We start from the raw sequence: 17,868 nt of genomic DNA, 5'->3' as shown, positions 1-17,868 counted from the left end.
TTTCAGAGGTCATTCCCTTGCCCTCCCCCATTAACTGCAGGTCATCTCCTCCACCAACCAAAACCCATAAGTGGGTTATCCTGTTTTTCCAGTCTGAAAGCAAACCATCTATCTCTCAAGCCAGGAAGGCAAGAAATTGGAGTGGTGGGGAGTTGAAGCCCTTAAGTGGTTATAAATTCAGTAGTTAAGGGCTTTTATTGGTGATGAGTTGAGAAACTTCACAATAAGATTTCTCACTTAGAAATTAATTAGTGAGGCGGTAGGCAAGGGACAAGTATCTCTCCAGGACCAACCTGTTCAATTATGTCCACCTCCTGCAACCTCTCATGTCACTTCCAGGAGGGGACACTTCCATCTTCTCTTGTTCACACATACTGGCTTTAGAGTTGATTTGTCTCAGGCTGCTCCTTTGAGAAGCAGCAGAATGGGTTTTTTCACACTCTGTAGATGGCCGCATTGAAGTTTGTCTCTCCTCTAGGCTGAATAAATCTGAAATTATTTCAGTTCCAGGTTGTCAATCAACTTCAGCTTTTATTTTGTCAGTAAGAATTTCAGCTAGTTTGAACTTGAAGCAGCAGATAATCAGAAGGAAGGTCTGATCATTCACGTCTTAGCCTACATATCAATGTTGCAAGAGTACAGATTTGCTTTTGTGATTTCCCATTAAAAGTTCAAATAGAAGCTTTCATTCGAGAGATTGAAAGGGTGATTTGTTCCAAATTCAAAGTGCTTCATTTCCATGATTGATTTTGAATGATTGATGAGAAACTGTTAAAGATGTTAGGCATCTCTGCAAGGAGGTTGTGTAATGAGCTGATTGCATCATGGGTATCTAGTCAAGCTCGACTGTTATACGTATTCAATCAGATCTTTCTGTAGAAGCATTGTTAATTGTATTCCCGGTTAGAATGATTGTAGATATCTGTGCCTTTTATAGATGTGTAACTATTGGTGTGATGCTCCCCTTCCCGAAGATGGTGAAGGATGTAGGGAGGAGAGCAAATGATTGTGTCAAAGATACTCAGCCCCTTACTGCCACCTCAGCAATTTGCTCAATTAACAGCCACTTAAAGGTCTCAGCTTACCACTGAGCTGATTACCAGCAAGTAGGAAAAATGGCTCCTTTCCCAATGGGAAAGTCTAGGGCTACCGACCTGTTGGGTTAAGAGTGGGCTCAATTTGCCCTGATCGGGGTTAATCAGGACAGGGGTGAGAATCGAGTGAATGGCCAGCCACCTCTTTCTCCTTGCTTCCTACCCACTGAACCTCAACTTCCAGAAACTTTTATCCCACAAGAGACAAAAGAAAATCATCCATTTTCCCACCATTCCTTAAAGCCTAAGTCTCCAGGAAAACTGGAAGCCGGAGGCTCTGTCTGTGTCATTTCCTATCAGGTGTCAAAGATCATAAGATTCAACAATTCTCATCACTTCCTTCTGATCCCTTTCCTCTGGTCCAGTTCTTCCTTGCAATCTTACCCTTTTGCCATGTTTCCACTCTCCCTCTGCTCTTGTCTTACTGACTCTAATCAGTCCTCAGTTAAGGCCACAGGCTCATCACCTATGCATCCCCCTCAATGAATTTTGAATTCAACACAGCACAAAGTCTTTTTTTAAACTCTATACTCACTTTCTGCCAGATGTCTTTTCCTGAACAGAAGACTCTTTCTGCCATCTTCAGAGTTCTCATTCTAATTGGACCCATCCTACTGACCATTTGCCCTCACTAGACCTTTCCATCGACAGCGAGTATCTTAATTCCTTCACTTAACCTAGCCCAGTTTCCTCTCACTTGCTGCTCTCCATTCCCTTGGCTTCAACTCTGGCAGTGTCACTAAACCTGCTGATGAGATAAAATCCTGGACCGGGTGGGAACTATCCCAGGTTACCGAGGGAAGCGAGAGGAAATAGCTGGGGCTTTAACAGATTTCTTTGCAGCATCCTTGAACACGGCTGAGGTCCCAGAAGACTGGAGAAACGCTAATGCTGTCCCCTTGTTTAAAAAGGATAGCAGGGATAATCCAGGTATTTACAACCTGTGAGCCTGACATCAGTGGTAGGGAAGCTACTGGAGAAGATACTAAGGGATAGGATATATACCCATTGAGAAGAAAATGGGCGTATCAGTGATAGGCACCATGGTTTTGTGCAGGGAAGGTCATGTCTTACAAACCTAATAGAATTCTTTGAAGAGGTGACAAAGTTGATTGATGAGAGAAGGGATGTAGATGTCATATACATCTCTAATAAGGCATTTGATAAGGTTCCCCGTGGTGGACTGATGAAGAAGATGATGTTGCATGGGGTCAAGGGTGTTCTATCTAGATGGATAGAGAATTGGTTGGGCAACAGAGACAGAGAGTAGTAGTGGAAGGGAGCTTTTCAAAATGGAGACCTGTGACCAATGGTGTTCCACAGGGATCCATGCTGGGACCACTGTTGTTTGTGATATAGATAAATGATTTGGAGGAAGGTGTAGGTTGCCTCATTAGCAAGTTTGCAGATGATGAAGATTGGTGGAGTAGCAGATAGTGATACAGACTGGCAGAGAATACAGCAGAATATAGATAGATTGGAGAGTTGGGCAGAGAAATGGCAGATGGTGTTCATTCCAGACAAATGCAAGGTGATGCATTTTGGAAGATGCAATTCCAGAACGAACTACACAGTAAATGGAAAAGTCCTGGGCAAATTGATGTACAGAGAGAACTGGGTGCTCAGGTCTATTGTTCCCTGAAGTTGGCAATGCAGGTTAGTAGAGTGGTCAAGAAGGCGAAGGGGTATTGAATACAAGAGTTGGCAGGTCATGTTACAGTTGTATAAGACTTTGGTTCGGCCACATTTGCTGCATACATTTCTGGTCGCCACATTACCAGAAGGATGTGGATGCTTTGGAGAGGGTGCAGAGGAGGTTCACCAAGATGTTGCCTGGTATGGAGGGTGCTAGTTATGAGGAGAGATTGAGTAGATTAGAATTATTTTCATTGGAATGAAGGCAATTGAGGGGGGACCTGATTGAGGCTTACAACTCATGAGAGGTGTAGACAGAGTGGATAACAAGAACCTTTTTCCTAGAGTGGAGGACTCAGTTACTAGGGGTCATGAGTTCAAAGTGAAAGGGGAAAAGTTTAGGGGAGATATACGTGGAAAGTTCTTTAAGCAGTGGATGGTGAGTGCCTGGAATGCATTGGTGGAGGTGGTAGGGGCAGGAACAATAGTGTAATTTAAGATGTATCTGGACAGATACATGAATGGGAAGACAGCAGAGGGATACAGATCCTGAGAAAATAGACAACAGATTTCGATGTGGATCAGTGCCAGCTTGAAGGGCTGAAGGGCCTGTTTCTGCCCTGTAATGTTCTTTGTTCTAAAAGTGGGATAAAAGGCTATGGGAGTCTGGTGGGAGAGTGGAGCTGAGAGCAAGATAAGATCAGTCATGATCATGTTAAATGGCAGAGCGGGCTTGAAGGGCCGAATTGCCTACTCTCACTAATAATATTTATGTTCCTGTCGACTTCGCAAAGGCTGATTGCTGACTCTCCTACCTGCTCCTGAACAATAACTTCACCACTGAACATGAAGCCATCACTTTCCGTATCATTACTGACCTTACTGATCAATGGGGAATCAGAGGATTCCCCATTAATAGCCTTCAACCTCACAGAACTAAGTGCTACACATTATGCGTGTATCTCTTGCCGAAGTTCCATATCCCTACTGTGGGGCCTTATCATTTCAGTCTGTACTTGCTGCACAAATCATATTTCAACCTAACTTGACTCTATTCTTCCTCCCCTGTCCAGGCCTTTCTAACTGATACCTGTAACTCTTTCAATACTTTCCAAAGATGTGTCAGTAGGTGGATTGGCCATGCGGATTGTCCGTAGTGTTCAGGAATGTATAGCGAGGTGGATTAGCCATGATAAATGAGAGGTTATGGATACAGTAAGGGTCTGGGTGGGATGCTGTTTGGAGGGTTGGTGCAGACTCGATGGACCAAATGGCCTTTTTTTGCATTGTAGGGCTTCCATGATTCTATGGTTTCCATTCTCTAAACATTTCTTTTACAGGAAGGAAGTTCAGTCACTGGAACATTGGAGCCCTCTGTTCTTGATGAGCTGAGGCTCAACCAGTCCCAGTCCATCAGAAAGCTGAAAAACTTCTTTGACTACTTTCAATTGCTTCAAATAAAAAACATTTCTATGGGAACCTTTTCAGAGACCAAGCTATGTCTGTCAATCCTTGCTGTGGCAGTAATGTCGCATACACAATGTACTCCATTATTATGTGCATAAATTGATAGAAATTATGATATAAGTGATGAATCCCATTATGTTATTGTCATCAATTTCACATCATTAACAAAGATAATCCTTTCCTAATTGCATTGAATCTTCGGCCATGCAGTTTAATGTGGCTGTGCAGCCCAATACAGACCTGCTCAGCTTTCCACTAGGCAGGCAAGGACAGAATTGTCTGAGCTTTTTGGGATGCCCAAACTTTCTTGTTTGCCTTTGACTTTACTGTTTGTGTTCTTTGCTTTTTCATAGCAATCAATGGGCCAATTATTGCATTTTTTTGGCTAAGTGTGAATTGTGTCAACTTTTCTAAAGGGCTTTTCACTATGTGGCCTAGCAAGATTTCTCACTGTACCTTACCAAGCTCATCTCCTTGTCTACCTGCCCTGCCCCATGTCATCCATCAAATCCAACCTTAGCCCCATCCTGCAATATGCCATCAAGGAATAACTCACCACTGCCAGGATATACTAGAATTGACCATCATACTTGGTGTTGGTCCCATCTTTAAAAGGCTGGTTTGGTACCTGTACGAGTTTTGTCAGATTGGAGCATGCCCTGCCCAGTTCTTGACTTTTGCCCTGGACATGACTGATGGGAAAATTGGCATCCCGCTTTAAGGGCCGGACTTGGACGTCCTACCAGATGAGAGGACGCATAAATATTACATTCTCTTTCCCCCAGATCAGTGAAAGAGGCCACAACACCAGACTGTGCCAGGATGGACTGAGGTTGCCACTCAGGTCAATACAGTCTCAGCCATCTGAACAAGTGCACAGGACCTTCCCCACTCTGCCAGTGTAAATGCTACAATGTTTTCTCTGGTAGTTCACACACACACTCTATCTCTGCTACTGTACCCACTTTCCATCCAAGCTCATCCTTTATCACTCTACTATTGCCTGTAACATCTTCCCTCCCTCGCTCACTCTCACCTACCCCAACCTGTGACACCACTGCATGCCCTCTGCAATTCCAGTTTACTTGCTGGGATACCTTGCCACCTACATCAACAGAAGTTGCTGTTCTACCCACTTTCATCTCCCATAATAACTGCCCCTCTCTCATTCCACAGGGACAGCAACACTCCAATAGGACAGAAAGGGTCAAGGTGGGTGGTAGGCTGCTTGACTCCTTAGGCAAGAGCATCATGACTCTGACTGCCCCGATTGACTGACTGACCATATCCAAGCCCCTAGTCCAAGTATTGGAGGTTGATCTTGTCTTTCTGTGCCAGGATCCCATGAATGAAGACAATCGTCATTCGTGTGACTGGGGCCTGCTGACAATCATGACAAGCTTCCTTCCTTTGTGTCTCCGCTAAATGGCAAGACCATTCAGCAGCACTGTGTAAGCCTGGTCTCTCTGGCCAAGAGGGCAAAACACAAAAAGTCAAAGCAGAAATGCTGTGAGCATCCAGGTGGATGCAGAGTGAATGACCACAAAGACAGCGCATAAACAGGCCAGAGATGCAGCCAGGTCTAGCTCATGAGTTGGGTGTATGTCACTAAGCCGAGAGTATTGTGCTGGAAAAGCACAGCAGGTCAGGCAGCATCCGAGGAGCAGGAAAATGGATGTTTCAGGCAAAAGCCCTGGATTTTCCTGCTCCTTGGATGCTGCCTGACCTGCACTGCTTTTCCAGCACCACACTCTCAATTCTAATTTCCAGCATCTGCAGTCCTCACTTTCGCATGTCACTGAGCACACAGTGTCCTTGCAGCAGCATTACAATGAGAATTACCAGTGCAGGTCAAGGTGTCACCTTGCCATAGAGAAGCATCCTGTAAGTGGATCAGAGACATTACATTAGGATGCTTAGAGGCTGACACGTATCAGATGCCAGTGTCCATGGGCATCAGATGTATGTGGTTGGTGCTGATCAAGTGTGACCTGAGATGTTAGTGCCTGGTGTCCAACATGGAGGTCCTTCAGAGCAAGCAGCCAGGTACCTGCCCTGAATTCACAATGGTCAGCAGTTTTGGTAAGCTTGAATGTTGAATATTAATTAGCCAACTTGTGGTGTTAATAAGGTATTTATCAAGCTAACTGACAACTCACTGCTGACTAATGGGAAACACCTCAGCAAAGGCAAAAAAGATGCAGTGAGTTGCTCCCAATGTCTACATTGGCCTTGACAGATGTTTCATGCAATTCTGCCACCTGTCCTGCTGTAGCTCACATAATTCAGGCCCCTTTAAGGTTCCAGGTAATAACAAGAGTAGAGATTGCTCCACAAGTAATGTGTTTCTCCCAGTCTGTAGTTGGATATACAACATAATATACAGTACACCTATATAACATAGGAATCAGCAACACCAAGGTGGGAGAAATTATTGAATAAGTACAGATCCCAGAACGTTTAGAGATTTAGTTATAAGAACTGATGTGAAAATGTTAAGAAGGAAAAGTTCTATGAAGTAACATAAGTATAACCATCACAACGTAAGGAATTTTTGTTCTCCTGTACATTTGTTAATCAAATGAACTGAAACTACTTTATGGTACAAAATGTTTCATTAGAAAAATCTTTTCATTAGATTCAATCATGTTCAAGGTACTCTGAGTCAAGTAAGGAATGGAAATATTAGAAATGTCTACAGGTCATGAACATTTGTCATGGAAACAATGTCAACGTTAATTGCTACTGCTAGCACAAACCTACAATTTAAATTTTGAAAAGTGTGCACTACTCATAAAGCAGCTTTTGATCTTGTAAGCTGTTAAAGATTTATTTACTTGTTTTCACATTTATGATGTGAGTTCTGTGTTACGATTGAAATGCTATTTATTATAAATTGAAGTTAAACAGTATGTAAGATACAGGCAAGTAATTAAACGGTTGTTTTAACTGACGTCACAGTCGAATCTTCCCTCAGGCTTTGAGCGACGGGGTTATAGTGAGATTAAAGACAGAGTCAGTGAGATGTTCAGCAAGGCCCAACGCGATGTCAAGGTCATCTCGCTGCATCCTGTTTGCTTTTCTCAAACAGCAGGACAAGATTCTGTGTAGGTTGTAGCGGGTTCCCAATTGACGCTTGCGATTGCTTGTCAAACACCTGTTAACAGCTGAACCCGTCACAAGTTACAATCTTACCCAAACTCACTGGACTAAGTATCCACCAGGATACTCAAAGTGAAAACCAGTGTGGGTTCTTGGTAGGTGCAACTTGCTGTTTATTCCACAAGGCCTTCATATTGGACAATGGCACCAATATCTCAGGCACGTTCCATGGTAACCAGCTACACAGATCCCACATCACAGACATTGACATCCAACATGCTCCAGCTGCTATGAACCCTCATGGCACATCTCCAATCCATTTACAGGACACTTGTGCATGTCAATGCTGCACCTCAGGCTGCACTGGCAATAGTACTGTCATGCTGCAGCAAGGACATTTCATACTCGGGGACATGCTCATGGCTCAGCTCAGAGACTGGACCAGGTTGCTGTCTGACCTCGTCGCTTGCTCTCATAGTGCTCACTCACTATGAGCTTTCCTGGATTCTTGCAACATTCCAGCCTTACATTAACTTGCCTCATTTTTGGGCTTTACCCTGTCAGTCGGGTACACCAGATTCATATTATTGCTGCCTTACCAAGCCATTCAGCACAAGCACAAAGCCAGGAAGCTCGCCTAGTTATCAGCAGTCCTCAGTACAGTCAAGGGTATTAGCCTTTGCTCAGGGTTTCCCAGCACAGTAAGTCAAGGACAGCCTGTGAATCCAGTTCAGGCCCTGTTTGGGTGGTCACTGTCAAGGTCTTCTGCTGCTGAGGGGTGAGGAACTGAATGAGAGGTAGCAAACCACCTGTCAGAACTCTTTCTCCCTATTATGGGCTTTTGCTCCTGGAATGAGAGAGAGATGGGTATTATGGAAGAGGTAAGAAGATGGCACAGCTCTTTCTGTGGTGCAGGTGACACAGTTTCCCAAACAAATAGGCAGCACAGAGGGCAGCCAAGGTTAAGTGGTGTTGGAAGATGGGTTGGGTGTGGGAGAGTGGGGAAAATGTTGCGGGCAATACTGAGAGAGCTAGAGCATGAGCCTTGGTGGGAGGTGAGTCCTGAAGCAGAGAGAGTGAGTGTGAGATATTTGAGAGAAGATGGTGAAGTGTATGTTGGTGAAATGGAGAAAGATATTGACCTGCTTCTTAATGTGGAGGAGTACCAAGTAGCTGAGACTGCTCTAACTCTGAGAATCTTAGACCAGGTCCTGGGGGAGGAGGACCTCCTACCTGTGTACTACCCATCCATCAGAAGTTGTGGGACCAATCCCACAAAATGGAGTACTGATATCCCCTCTGTTTGCAACAAATGTCAGGACCTGTGTAGGATAGCTCCAGACTGACAGTGCTGTCTGGGTTTACAGTGCCCTTTTAAGTTTGGTGTCACTGCCAGAAATATCAGCCAATTCTAAGATCTCCAGTGAATGATGTGATGCTCTCGGAATGGTGCGTGTTAAATGGGGTGAAAATCAGGTTTGATGCTTGTCGATTAATGTGATGAATTTGGTAAGAAACATCAAGAAAATCCACGTGGCTTTGCAGTGAGCATCACTGACTAACACTGCTCCAAACACCACTAGGATGCAGCCAATATTTTGATATTTTAAATTCTAATACTCTAATGATACTGGTAGGAGAAAGTGAGGTCTGCAGATGCTGGAGAGGAAGAGAGCTTCTTCAAGGAAGGCATCCTTGTAAGAGGATTTGCAGTAGGTTGAAATCTTTGAGGAGAAAGTGAGGTCTGCAGATGCTGGAGAGGAAGAGAGCTTCTTCAAGGAAGGCATCCTTGTAAGAGGATTCGCAGTAGGTTGAAATCTTTGAGGAGAAAGTGAGGTCTGCAGATGCTGGAAAGGAAGAGAGCTTCTCCAGCTGCTGCGCTTTTCCAGCAACACATTTCCAGCTAATGATACTGGTAACCCTTCAAAATAGAATAAAAAGGCAAAACACACTACCTGTGTTTTGCTTCACCTGAGTATCATTTTTGGTATGAAGAACATGTTTCCAAGGCTGAACATGGCTGCCAAAGATGGCTACACATGCAGTCTATCCATGTGTATATAACCCTCATGACATCAGCTTCTGTGCACAACTGGTTTCTTTAGCCATGGCCTTCTCTCCTCGGGTGACTGTCTGTGTGGAGTTTGCACATTCTCCCTGTGTCTGTGTGGCTTTGCTCTTGTGGCGGCATGGTGGCTTAGTGATTAGCACTGCTGCCTCACAGCAACAGGGTCCCGGGTTCAATTCCAGCCTTGGGTGACTGTCTGTGTGGAATTTGTACATTCTCCCCGTGTCTGTGTGGGTTTTCTCTGGGTGCTCTGGTTTCCTCCCACTGTCCAAAGATGTGCAGGTCAGGTGAATTGGCCATGCTAAATTGCCCATAGTGCTAGGTGCATTAATCAGAGAGAAATGGGTCTGGGTGGGTTATCCTTCAGAGGGTCGGTATGGACTGGTTGGGCCGAAGGGCCTGTTTCCACACTGTGGGGAATTTAATCTAATCAAATGGAGGGAGGAGGATGATAAACCAGGCCTGAAATGTCAAGGAACATTGCTAGATCAGGCACAGTAAATAAATGCACGATGGAGTTCTCTGTCTGCTGCCCAACAGTGTGTCTGTGCCCCAAGCTCAGAAAAGCAACCCTGTCATATCAAAATCATGGAGGTTATTCTGCATTCCCATATCAGCAAGCTGTAACACCCAGGTAGATTGTGAAGCTGTACTGATGTGTGGCTCAGGTTGGCGGAGGAGTAGATAGAGATTGCCCCATTTTAGGCAGCAAGAAACCCATGCACATGGAAGAGAACATTCCAGCCAAGCGACAATGTAGCCGTACAACACTGTGAACAAAATAAAACGCTCAAAAGCACCTCACAAGTGGACAATAACCAGACACCAATATGTTCATGAGAAAAAGCAGAATAAGAATTTAAACAGAAAAGAATGCAAGAAGCAGAGTTTTCGATAATGCAAATTTATAAAATGCGGAGCTGACCAATGCGCATGGGTTTCTTTGCCCTGTTCTGTGAACAAATGGGCAAAGTCATCTTTGTACAGGCAGCTGCCAATGTGTCTTTTTGATGAATTGAATTAGCTTTATTGTCACATGTACTCACATGAGTAGAGTAAAATGTTTACAAGTCACCACGTATAGCTTCATCGTATTTACATAGGTACGCAGGTACAGATTCTTGAGGACAAATTCATAGGAAAGGTAAATGAGAAAACATAAAGAACTAAAAAGCCCAGCATTATTGAAATACAAAAGTACAAAATCATAGTAATAAATTGTAAAAATTAATAAAAAGTTCAAAAGTAGTTCAGTAATAACATAACTGTAATGCTGTATCTGTGGTGTACAGTCATTGCTCCACTTAGTTGTGGTGTTCACAATAAATTTAGCCTTTTCATTAAGGGTGGATGAAGGGAACTGTGAGGGTACATAGTCATGTGACAGTAACAAAGATGAATTATCTTTTCCTTGATCTTCTCAACTTCTCTGCAGCCTTTAACATGGTTCATCATACCACCCTCCTCCAAAGTCAAGAAGTGTAGCAACTCCTTCCAAAGCCCTTGACTTAAATCAATCAATTTCCCATTTTGCTCCACAATCCAAAATAAAGAAAATAAAAAAGATGTTGTCTTTACCTTATTCATTATCAGGATGTGGCCATTACTGGCAAGGCCAGCGTTTATTGTCTATCCCTTATTGTCTCTTTTAGCTGACTGGCTTTTGTTTTTGGCCAATTCAGAAGTCAGTTAAGAGTGAACCACATTATTGGAGTCACACTTCAGGCCAGATTTATTTCCATAAAGGACATTCGTGAACAAGATGGCTTTTTTACAATAAATAATTACCATTACTGAAATAAGCTTTAAATTCCAGTTCCAGATATTTTAATTGAATTTAAATTCTACCTATTGACAAGGTTGGGTTTGAACCCCAGTTTTCAGATGATCAGGATTATCAGTTCAATGACATTATCACTACACTATTGTCTTCTGCTAATTTTGAAAATATATTCATTCTTCAGTCTGGAAGGAAGTCTATTGTATTCAGTCAACTCATTCCTGGAATGAAAGGCTTATTTGATGAAGAATAGTTGAATAGGTTGAAACTATACTCTTGAATGAGAATGAGAGATGATCTTACTCACACACATAGATCCTGAGGGGATTTCACAGAGTAGATAATTGGGAGGGGGTGGGGTGCATATTTGTTGTAGAGAGGAGACATATAAAGTTGCTAGAAAAAGTAGAAAGCCTGAAGATTGGGAAAAGTTTGGAATTTAGCAAAGGAACCAAGAGATTTATTAAGAGAAAAATATAGTATTTGAATATATTTGAAAAGAGCATGAAAGCAGGTTCTAAGAGCTTCTAAAAGTATGTAAAAATAAAAAAATGGTAGTGAAACAAAAGAATTCATAATGGACAACATGGACATGACAGGACAATTAAATAGCTATTTTACTGCAAATGTACAAGATTAACCACACCTGGAGAATTGTGAGCAGTTTTGGTCTCCTTATCTATGAAGAGGTATACTTGGCACAGAGTGCAGATATGGTCTGGGATGGCAGATTTTTGGTATAAGGATAGATTGGGTCACCTAACCTTGTATTAACTGAAGTTTAAAAGAATGAGAAGGGATCTCATTGAAACATATACAATTCTGATAGGGGGATAGACTGGATGCAGAAAATGATGTTTCCCCTTGCTAGGACGGGTTCAGAACAAGGGCTTGCTTTGTCAAGATACAGTGTAGACCACTTAGGACTGAGGTGAGGTGAAATTTCTGCAGGTGGAATGAATGTGTAATTCTCTGCCACATAAGGTGTTGGAGGCCAAGTCGCTGAACGTATTTAAGAGAAACATAATTTTCTAGAGACTAAAGGCATCAAGCTGTATGGGGAGAGTATGGTATTGAGCTAGATGATCAGCCAGGACCATCTTGAATGGTGGAGCAATTTTGATGGGCCAAATGGCTTACTTTGGCTTCTATTTTCTGTGTTTACTCCTCTAGGACTACAGGACACAGCTTAAAGAGGAAGTCTCCCTTTTATGTTGAAGATGAGATTTTATTTCTCTCTCAAAGGGTCATCAGCCTGTGGAATTCCCTCCTCCATAAACATGTGGTTCATTGAGTTTAATCAAGGTGGAGTTAGATTTTTAATTGAGAAGGTGGGGAGGAGGGCAGGCAGTGGGAGGGTGGGGGTGCAGACAAGAAAGCGGAGTTGACACCACAACCAGATCAGCCACAATCTTATGAATGACAGAGTAGTCTCAAGAGTCTGAATGCTTCAGCACTGCTTCTATGTCCAATGTTGTTATGTTCCACATCAAATCCGCTGTAACAGGCCAGAGTTTAAGTCTCAAGGATACGTGACATTTCAGCCTATTAACTAACATCTCTGAGGAAATCAACTGTTAATCAAGACCTATGCTTCTCCCCAGATAATGCTAACGAAAAACAAAGACAACCATGGACAAAGCACTGCAAAAATTTAAATTGTGTCAGTTCGGTATTGGAAAAGAGCAATCTTTTCCTGTTAAGATTTGGATTGAATAGAAGAGCCCCTTGAGATTTTGTAGATTTTTTAAAAAAACCCATTACCTCTGCTGCTGTCTTTCCAATGGCTGAATCTTCCAGAATGTTTCCAGTGTGTTTGATAAGCATGAGCCGTGCAATTTTTTAAAATTTAAAAATGTAGGCAGAATAAGACAAACCTACAAGAATCCTTCAGCTCTCATAGTGTTAACGTGAGCTGAAATCCATCAGTTCCAGAATGTTTTAACGGATTATTGTACAACCTCAATAATGAGAACCATTTTAGTTGGTCCCAATGGAGTTCTTACTAATGAAGTTCATCTGTAAGTAAGAAAATTAAGATAAAACAATACTGCAGGGAAAACAGTTCTGTGGTTTATAAATATTCAATAGTACTCGTTCATGATGTTTCTTGCCTGGAATAATGGGGTAGGGAAAGAGTTAGAGCACATTAACACCGAACCAGAAAACATGTGGTAGATCAGGTTTTAACTTACTGAAGAGGGCTGTATCCTGGGGCAAACAATTTAAACCAAGCTGCAGAATCTGGATTTCTCATCAACAATAATACAACCTTCAGTTGTTGAAAACCTAATCCCTTATCCGCTTCTTTTTGCAAGAAAAATATAGAATATGAAATGTCTCGTGAGTAAGGCTTTTGGGGCTTTCACCCATCACCTGAGGGAGAGTATTTTTTCTCTTCTGTTTTGAAAGAGGTTGATCTTTTAGTCAAAGACAGATTTTACACATGCTGCAAAGAGAGTTCTTTGGAATAGATGTGATCCTGTTTCCTAGGTTATGAACAGAAACAAGGACAACTTAGATTCACGCAGCTTTTGAGAAAATCTTCCCTCAGCTTTTGACAGATGCTGTAGCCTCCTGCAGGGTAAAAATGATCATGGGACAGGATTTTGAAATTCTGTAAGTTGAGAGGTGTGAAAACCACAAATTGGCCATTAAGCAGTTCTGGTTGATGACCTGTTTGTAGATAGATTATTATATTTTGGATGGTCCTGTTGGCTGAAAAGAAAATACAATTTCATGTACATTGGAAGTCTGCATTCCTAGATAGAGCTCAATTGCCACAGCTCAGTAGGCATGCTGCAATCTGTCTGCCAGTGGGTATTAGAGGTCTGGTGCTTGAAGTCTGCTCTCAGTTCACTGTTACGCTGTAAACACGTGAATATGTTCATTTTAAGTGGTATCTGACGCCAATTGTCCATCATCCCTACTCCCTAACTCTTTGCCCTCGCCTGAATTGAATAATGCCTGCTCTGTTGAAATGAAATAAAAGCAAGCCCAATGTGCTGTGCTGGGGTAAGAAGTGGCTGCTTATGGATTTGTTTCAGTAAATAAATAAGCTGCCACTCACACATGTCCATCAATCAGAAGCACTGAGGGAAGGTGGAATGAGGAGGGGAAGGGAGGTTGATTTTGATGCCCATCCCATTCAGAGGATTGAACAAAAATTGCACTGGGAATTTACCTTCTCCCCTCCCACCTGATCAGAACAATTGTACTTTTACATTGCCAGAAAAAAAGGACAGCATACCGAATTTTGAAGCTAGACAGGGCTGGTGCCAAGACATCATTTCCCTTATTTGGGGAGTCTGGAATTCCAGGGCATCGTCTCAGGGTAAGGTTCCAGAATGTTTTAACGGATTATTGTACAACCTCAATAATGAGAACCATTTTAGTTGGTCCCAATGGAGTTCTTACTAATACCAGGAATATCAGGAAGGTGCAGGAAGGTGGAATTTATATCAATATTCATCATAATTTTAATGAATAGTGGAACAGGTTGCAAAGGTTAAATAGCCTGCTGTTGCTCCTATTATGTTCTTAGTTTTTTTAATATACATTCATGTGTGTTCTTTAAATGTCCATATTGGGTTCCAATGATCTTTGGATTCATCATTAATGTCCTTCAATCTATGTGAAATGATGGACATGCCACAAATTCATTGCTGAAGTTCACCAAGGCTCCTTTTATAACATCTTCCACAACCTTTACCGTCAAAAAGGATAGGGCACTACGTACATAGGAAGACCATCACTTGTAAGGTCCCCTCCAAGACAATCGCCACCCTGACTTGGAAATACATTGCCATTCTTTCACTGTCACTGGGTAAATATCCTGGCGTTCCCTCCTGAATGGCATTCTGATTCTACCTACAGCGCATAGACTGCACTGGTTCAAGAAGGCAACTCATCACCACCTTCTGAAAGACAGCTAACTGTGGGATATAAATGCTCACCCAGCCAATGATGTCCCATACCCCCTGAATGAATAAAATAAAATATAACGTTGTTTCACATGATGCCCGTTGCAGGTACCTGAAGAGGCTAATCCTTGAAAGGTAGGTTCTGGCTTAAGACTTTCAAAGAAGAGGTGTTTTTTTCTCTCTCTCAGAGGATACTTGGGCTATGGAATTTGCTTGAAATTTATTCAAGGCCCAAGTTAAATAGATTTTTGATTGACAAGGGTATCAAGGGTGCAGACAGGGAAGTAGAGTTAAGACCACAACCAGATTAGCCATGATCTTATTGAATAATGGAGAAGGACCAAATGATCAAATGACTTATTCCTGCTTCTAATTACTATGTTCCTCTGAGACAGAAGGACACTACCAAAAGGCAGAGATACTTTCTTAATGAGATAAGAATGAGATACAGGAGGAGGGGCCTGTGATGCAAAGAGTGACAGTGATCTCAAGAGTCCTACAAAAAAAGATTGTTTTTAATCTCTATTACAGGATTGCATCTGTGTGTGCCAATTTCCCCAAAGGTTTCTTGGCTACTTTTCTCCTTACAGAAACATAATATCCAACAATGCAATTAGCTTCGTCAAGTGGAGATGCTCTTTGTGAATAAGATAACAATGAGCTAGAAACCTGGGGTGCCATATTTCTGACTGTGCACTCTATTCATCACACTATCAGCTGGATTGAGAGCAGAAGCAAATATACTTGATGAAGTTACAGCATGTTGATTGTAAAGGTACTGGTCTTGAACTCAAGGCACACCTAGACTAACTACATGCTGGGTTGACTGCATCACTTTTTGAGGGGTCAGCTGATTGAAGTAGTTTCTTTGTGCTCCATACATGCTTTTCCCCACATAAGGAAGAAATTGGTGCCCACTCAAAGCAAGAAGGGGGCAGTTACCTGTCTCAATCAATGGTGGTGGTGTCAGAGCATCTCATCATTCATTAAATAGAATGTTTTGTGATTTGTATTTGTCATAGTCAAGGGGGTGGTTATTTTAGTACCAACTTGGTTACATGGGCATCAATGAAATCTGTTGGAAATCTACCCAGCTGAGGAAAGTGTTCCTTACTGTCAAGAAGTTTTCTTTTCAATAATTTCTCAATGTTTTTCAGGTGTGACCACATTTGGATCCATCTGAATTGGTGCAATTCAGAGTGAATATTGTGGGTAGTGTTGTGGGGGGAGGGGACAGTGAGAGAGCTTTTGGGTGGGATAGGGTTCCAAAGAATGAGGATACATGGGCAAAAAATATATTGAGGACACCTTCCATTTTGCAAGTTCTGTTGGTTTCAATGGAGGAATTAAGTTGCATTGTCAGACAATCAAAACACACATATTGAATTGAATTGAATTAAATTTACTGTCATGTGTACCGAGGCACAGTGAAAAGCTTTGTCTTGTGAGCAATACAGGCAGATCACATAGTTAAGTAGCATAGATAAATAAATAATAGGTACACAGCGGCAAAACCAAAAACACAGGTACAGGCGAATGTTAAGAGTTTGTGTCCATTCAGTATTCTATAAACAGTAGGGTAGAAACTGTTTCGAAACCAGTTGGTGCGTGTGTTCAGGCTTCTGTACCTTCTCCCCGATGGTAGAGGTTGTAGAAAAACATTGCCAGGGTGGGATGGATCTTTGAGAATGGTGGCAGCCTTTCCTTGACAGCGGGCCTGGTAGGTGGATTCTATAGATGGGAGGTTGGCCTTTGTGATTGTCCAGGCCGAGTTCACCACTCTCTGTAATGGTGTCTGATCTTGAATGGTCCAGTTGCCATACCAGGTAGTGAAACATCCAAACAGAATGCTCTCGATGGCGCACCTATAAAAGTTGGTAAGGGTATTCGCCGTCATCCCAAATTTCCTCAGCTGCCTGAGGAAGAAGAGACATTGTTGGGCCTTTGTAACCAGTGCGTCCACATGAAGAGTCCAAGAAAGCTTGTTGAGGATGACCACTCCCAGGTGCTTGATACTCTCCACTCATTCCACCATTGTGCTGTTAATGCGTCAGGGGGCATGAGTAACATCTCGCTGAAAGTCAGTAATAGGTTCCTTGGTTTTGCTGGCATTGAGAGCTAGGTTGTTCACAGTGTACCATTTTCCCAGGTCTTCCACCTCCTGTCTGTTGTCTGTTTCATCACCATCTGAGATTCAACCGACAATAGTGGTGTCATCAGCAACCTTGTAAATATTTAAAGAGGTCTTGTCACCAATCCCAGGACTGTCAAATCAGATTCTCCACTCCACATTTGCCATTTCTCACAAACTCAATTGCTTGCCCTGCAACCTCACCTGGGGCCATATTTTAAGAGCTCTTTTCCACGAGAAATGGTAATGAGGGTAAAAGCAGTCTTGGGGCAATGGAGGGGTGCAACTCTCCCCTCCACCTCCCATAATCATAACACAAGTTAAGGCTGGTTCAGTGTCGGTTAAGCAAATTAAGCATGCCACATGTTGTCTTGCGAAATTCTACACCAACTCACCAAAAACAAATCAGTGAGATTCAGGAGATCTGATACTGCAAAATAGACAGGGCAGCTTAATTCTGACTTATTCACTTGTGCAATTTCAGTACTAGCAACAATTGCACTTTCAAGTTACAAGACGGTCCTGGGAATTTTTAATTTAGATTTAATCTGAAATGCCTCTGATCTGCATGGGGAGCTGTGAGCTCGTCAGCAGCACAATCATCTCTGTAGGTCTGAACAAAATCCCTTCAAGATGCCATTAACCTGGATTTATGTTTGAGCGTCACT

General features: G+C 42.5%; 1 long non-coding RNA gene across 2 annotated transcripts in view; it reads right to left on the bottom strand.

Annotated features, from left to right (window-relative positions):
- Positions 1-17,868, bottom strand: part of LOC148146965 (uncharacterized) — a 372,591-nt gene that overhangs the window by 151,629 nt on the left and 203,094 nt on the right. Inside the window, exon 4 of one of the 2 annotated variants that reach the window (XR_015760167.1) lies at positions 16,745-17,256. The exons of the other annotated variant lie outside the window; for it this stretch is intronic. This is a non-coding gene — a long non-coding RNA (uncharacterized LOC148146965). Of the gene's footprint in view, positions 1-16,744; positions 17,257-17,868 lie in introns of those variants that run through there. 2 annotated transcript variants of the gene reach the window in all.

Source organism: Chiloscyllium plagiosum, unplaced genomic scaffold (genome assembly GCF_037043375.1).
Source record: "Chiloscyllium plagiosum isolate Xiang-an unplaced genomic scaffold, Cpla_swu_hap1 HiC_scaffold_18, whole genome shotgun sequence".
Taxonomy (NCBI): domain Eukaryota; kingdom Metazoa; phylum Chordata; class Chondrichthyes; order Orectolobiformes; family Hemiscylliidae; genus Chiloscyllium; species Chiloscyllium plagiosum.
This window is presented reverse-complemented; position numbering and strand designations above follow the sequence as displayed.